This window comes from Brassica oleracea, chromosome C7 (genome assembly GCF_000695525.1).
Source record: "Brassica oleracea var. oleracea cultivar TO1000 chromosome C7, BOL, whole genome shotgun sequence".
NCBI lineage: Eukaryota > Viridiplantae > Streptophyta > Magnoliopsida > Brassicales > Brassicaceae > Brassica > Brassica oleracea.
Window position 1 is genome coordinate 8,542,959 of NC_027754.1, and position 5,483 is coordinate 8,548,441.

At 47.1% G+C, this 5,483-nt stretch overlaps 1 non-coding gene and 1 pseudogene across 1 annotated transcript; both read right to left on the bottom strand.

The window, feature by feature from the left end:
• Window positions 1-3,434: 3,434 nt before the first annotated feature.
• The window catches only part of LOC106302508, an 8,095-nt pseudogene continuing 6,046 nt past the window's right edge, over window positions 3,435-5,483 (bottom strand).
• On the bottom strand, window positions 4,049-4,120 carry TRNAG-GCC. The gene has a single exon. It is a non-coding gene; the product is annotated as a tRNA-Gly (tRNA).

Genomic DNA, 5,483 nt, shown 5'->3' on the forward strand with positions numbered 1-5,483 from the left:
TTGAACTATGGAACCGAGCGAAGACCTTTGAGATTGAGATTCCCCAGTCCACTTATGAAATGGATCCGGATTCACCGCTTTCGACTGAGATGTAAAGTTACCTTCGCCTTTGCTTTTCGTATTCTATGCGGTTTTCTCCAACTCTAATCTCAGGTTTTTACTTCTCTATGAACTCTATAGATTGATCCACAAAGAGATTGTACCTACTTCAGTATAAGTTTATCCTGAACCCTATGGCACTCCACAAAGAGATTGTACCTACTCCAGTATAAGTTTATCCTGAACCCTATGGCACTTCGTTGCTTGCTCCAGTGAGCTACCTATTTAATGAAAGGTATATTATTCTCCCTTTTCAGTGTGTGTACACGCTTTCAAGCGGAAAAGATGAACTCAGACTAATAAAAGGAAACGAAACTTAGAAAACAAAACAACTAAGGATGGGCTCTTTGGTCTCATTCTTTTTCTGAGAAGAAGGTTCAAAGACAACAAGAAGATTGTTCAAAGAAGCTAGATAGTCTGCTGGGAATGTGTGTCTATTATGCAGAGGAATTGAAAGAGAATATGAACAGAGAATCAACAGTAAGTTTTCCTTCTTCTTTGGTACCGTAGAAGCTTGGCGATGTGAAAAGATCGAATTCTTGAGAACGAGCGAAGAAGCAATTGGGGCAGCGTATAGCCTTAGTCACGCGCATCCCTTTCCTGCATAAAGATGAGCTAGATAGCACGGCTTTGAAAGAAAGATATCTGAGGCAATTTTCCATTCACCTTTTCTTGCTGGTTAAGATAGTAAGCCGAGACTTCTGTAGTAGCTTTCTGTTGATTGGATAAGGAGTCAGTTGAAAGTGGTGAATAAGACTTGCAAATCCCCCTCTAAATGATTGCCTTTTTTCATTTTCAATCTGTAAATTCATGAAGTCAAGAAGTGTAGCCGAATCAAATAGTTGGCTCTAGTCTAATTGACTACTTGGAAAGAAAAAACTGATTTAGTGAAGTCTCTTTGATGCGCTATGAAGGTCAAGCAGGAAAAAGGGAAGCCCTTTCGACCTAAGCCAGGCTAATAGGTTAAGTGACCAGGAGTTCCTCGAGAAAGGTTATGTAATAGAGGCAATAGTGAGCCCCGAAGAGTGGTTTTCTATTCTTCCCCTTATTCGCTACGTATTTCTTTCACTGGGAAAGCTCCATCGCTCCTAATACTACGACAAGGCTCGTTTATGGCTCGCTCCCGCCGCTTTAGTAGTCCATTTTATTTAGAATTCTTCTTTCTTTTTGTTGATGGTGCGTTGGAAGGGACGAAAGGAGCTAGTGAGCAATGACATCCGCGCGGGGAATAGGCTTGCTTCTTCCTAGCGATCGGGCGGTCCTCCCTCTTCCTGTTCACCGCCGGTTCGCCCACTGCTGCTTTCATAGATGTCGTGCGAAGGGGTTCCTCCGCTAATGGATGCCTATTCCGTTCTCCTGCTCCAGCTCAAGAGTTCAAACGGACAGAAGAGAGTCCTGCTACCGAAAAAAAGTGCATAATATTGGATTCAAACAAAGGGGATTTATTCACGAATACGATTTCTATTGATTGAAAGCTTTCCTATTACTGATGGCAGGCGGGCGAGACGGAGACCGCCGAAGAAGTGCCTTGACGCGCCGCAGCCACTACTTTGACTCCTTTTATGCAATTATGAACTCCACGGAACTTTCTCGATTCCAACGCAACTTATCCTTTTGGAGCTGACGTAACAAACTAGGCAAGCCTCCCAACGAAGCCAACATAAATCCTATCCGAATAAAAAAAATAAAAGGCAGTTTCATTATGGTGGTATACCAACCTCCTGTTCCAATCGAAGCATATAGATCCATAAATAGATTTGTATGTATAGCCACTTCAGCCGTGCTCGTCTTTTCTCGAAAGTATCTTTTTTCTGGGAACATGGTTAACCAAAAATTATTATGTTTGCGATTCTTCATCCACCAATGCAGAAAATGCTCAAGTTTTCCATTCTTATATGATGCCGGAAAGTTTATTAGCAAGAGGTCGGCATGAAGTGATTCATCAGCTCAAACATGAGCCGATCGTTCGTCAGGGACGGTTTATAGATCATCAAATTCCCACAAATGGAATGAGAAGTGGGTCCATGTAAATGATCGAGACCTCGCAAGCAACAACGCTCCTTCCCCATATGGAGTTCGGAACCCACAGTCAATCGTTGAGTGAACTGTATCTTCTTTGTGTTAGTTGACCTAAGCCGCACCATTACTGCTGGGGTGGGGCTCGGCCTCCGAACCGTACGTGGGACGAGTTTCTGCCTCATACAGCTCGGGCCGAAGACCGGGGGAAATTTAGGAGAGATGGGGAGACCCAGCAGCTGCCGGTCGGGGCGGGGGTAAGCTTGTGAAGAAGCGAGCTTATCCCCCGTAAAAAACCAATCCTATAGCGCTAGCGCTTCGCGTTCTTTTTATTTGATCTCATTTCATTCCGGGATAGGCGGCTAATACTAATAAGTGAAGTAGTCATCGTCTGACCAATTGACTCGGACACCAGACCGCTCTTGCCCGCCCATTCTGTCTCGCCCTAAATGAAATGGCTCTCTTAGTTACACTGCACCCCGCGACCCGAGTCCCAACGTCCGCTCTTCTCCGCCCACAACTTAAGAAGTTGGCTTTGCCAACACAACATTAGGGCCGTCCCCTTCATTCTATGCTGACCCCGGCCCGGGGCTGGCTTTTTGGGAAGCCCGTTCCCACCGCGCTCATGGCCCGGCTGGCCTGCCAGCGGTAGTGGGAATTATCCCGTTCCCTGGTCAAAGACTTGGTTGGATGCGGGATCTACTCCACGAGGAGCGGTACGGACGTAGATGATATCATCACGACCTCTCTTTTTGTACCGTTAGGGATGCTTAACGCCACTTCGCCAACTAGAGTTACCCGCGCTTTCGTGTCTCTCAGTGTGGTCAGCACTGGGTGTTTCCGAGCAGCGAAGCTTACACCCATTCGCATTAGTTCATCCAAAGTTCCTTACCCTTATGCACGAATTTTTGAATAAGCCATCTTCCTATCAAGGTTAAGGAGTCAACTGAGCATCTCAGCGGCAAGATTGAATACCCGGATCGAATCAGAGTTCACGCCGCCCGCCCTGAACAAATTGGAGGCCTGGGCCACAGGTCGCACATAAGCCGCCGGGTCGCACGACAGAAGAACACCAAACATACAGATGCACACTCCTCCATGGGAAATATTCATTTTCATTGGAACCTTTTGGTAGTAGTCGTGACCAATAGCCATAGCCATCAGCTGTCGGCTCCTTGGTAAGGCGAGAGCTTCAAGCCCGATTTCTGGTGGCACGCCCCCCACACAAGCACCACCCAACTCAGGGGGGACGGGGAAAGCTAGAGGCCCAAAACCTTCGACCCTTCTTTCTAAATCTTAATGGGGGTGCCCAGAGCACCTCATCTTGTCATTTTCTCGTTGCTCATTCCTGTTCGGCCGAAGTGTTTGGCCTTTCCTTCTCCGCGCCCACGCACGCTTCGCTGACCTATCGCGTGCTAAAAAGAGGAAAGTACGAAAGAATAGTAAACAGAGCACACCGCAGAAAGATTCTAAATATGAGAAGTCCCCCTTGGATTCGAGAAAAAAAAAAAAATAAGGCCTTTCTAGCTCTAGTTTCGGATGAGCTTCTCCCAATTATGTCTGGTAATAGAATAGGGCGACTTGCTCTGACCAAGACTCCATTTTTTGTTCCGTCCATGGATCGTATGATTTTCCTGGAATGTACATAGACCAAAAGAGGGAATGAAGAGATAGGATTAGGAATTATAGTACCATTGGAAAAAGGGACACCCGTGGGAACATCTCTACTAACGAACCATTTCAATAGTACGGGTGCTGCTGTGCCACAAGGTACGACCATAAAAAGAATAAAAAAGAAAAAAGTTATGTAGTTGGACCATCTGCTCTATCCGTTCGAGTTTGGCTTCTCTAAAGAAGAGAAGGCGCTAAAAATGAAAATGTTCGCAAGGCATACCAATGAAGCTGACCATTAATGACTAGTTCGAACACCAGGAGCGGAAGGAGGGACTTGAACCCTCAACCTTAGCCTTGGCAAGGCTATGCTCTACCATTAAGCTATTTCCGCCAGCTACGGTAGTGGCGAAGCACTACTGAGCAATTCACGTATTACTTGATACGGACGACTTCCGTTTTTCCGCCGGACCACGGCTCTTGACCTCCGATCGAGCTACGAGCACGAGTAGGTAGGCGGCATCTGTCTTTTTTTTTGAAGTTGAGTCATTTCCTTTCCTAAGACGGCTCCTCTTATTCTACGATAATCCAAGCAGCAGCTGCCCGAGTCCGCTCGGAACCAGTCGATTCCTGAGCCTGGACTCTAGGTCTCTCTTGCCTGCGAGTTTGATGCGAATGCTGCGAGTAAATACATGAACGAGATGAGAGAGTTAGTCTCCGAGCGAACCCGACGGGTCTTTCAAACATCCAAGTTGCCACTTTTCAGCTACTTGGAATGCATGAGACCCCTGCCTTTAGGAATCTTAGGTTCCCTCCAGCCTTCTGAAGCGAGTTAACCTTCTGTTGACCTCCGCTTGGCCTGGACCCCGAGCCCTAGAGTTACCTTAGAGGACCTTCACAACTTCCAAAACTTCCCCAAACCCCTAGGAAGCAAGCCAAGCCGATGATAGATTCTATCTGAATTTCTTCTTTTGATATTGTCCTCTAAAACCTTGTGTCTCCTCAAACTATATGGAACGTAAAAATATCAATTGCACGGGATGTTGAGGTTGGTAGGCATCTATACCTAGCTCAGCCATTAGAGTTAGAGTCCATTCACGGCTAACTTTCCACCAACGAAGAATTCCTCGCATAAAATGATTCTTACATTCTATAGTTACTGTAAAAGCAAATTTGTTGGGGTCAAAAACGGTTACGACGAAGTGAATATCCAAATCTACGCAAAATACGAGTATGTCTTTCCGCAACAAATCATGCTCGGTCAAGAGAATGTCGCAACGTATGGTCCCGAGATAAAGCTTCGTTTGAATTCAATTTAGATCAAACATAAGCCATCGGAAACCTACCCAGACCAGTTACAGATAGGTCCGAGTATGACGATCGGAACACGGACAAACCAAGCTCGGTCATTACGCAACTACCGCACATGCATGCTCTCCGGTCACTACGTAGCGACCGAGCCTCCATCCCGCTCGGCCGCTACGTAGCGACCAAGCGTCCGGTCCGCTCGGTCGCTACGTAGCGACCGAGCTCTTCCGAAACATCGATACGACATTGGTCCATGCATTCTCGTCTACCCTGCTACGTAGCGACCGAAGGTCCGTTCCGCTCGGTCGCTACGTAGCGGCCGACCTCCAGCCAAAGCTCGGTCGCAACATATCTCGGTCGCAACATAGTGACCGAGCGTCTGTTCCACTCGGTCGCTACGTAGCGACCGAGCATCTGTTCCGCTCGGTCGCTACGTAGCGACCGAGCTC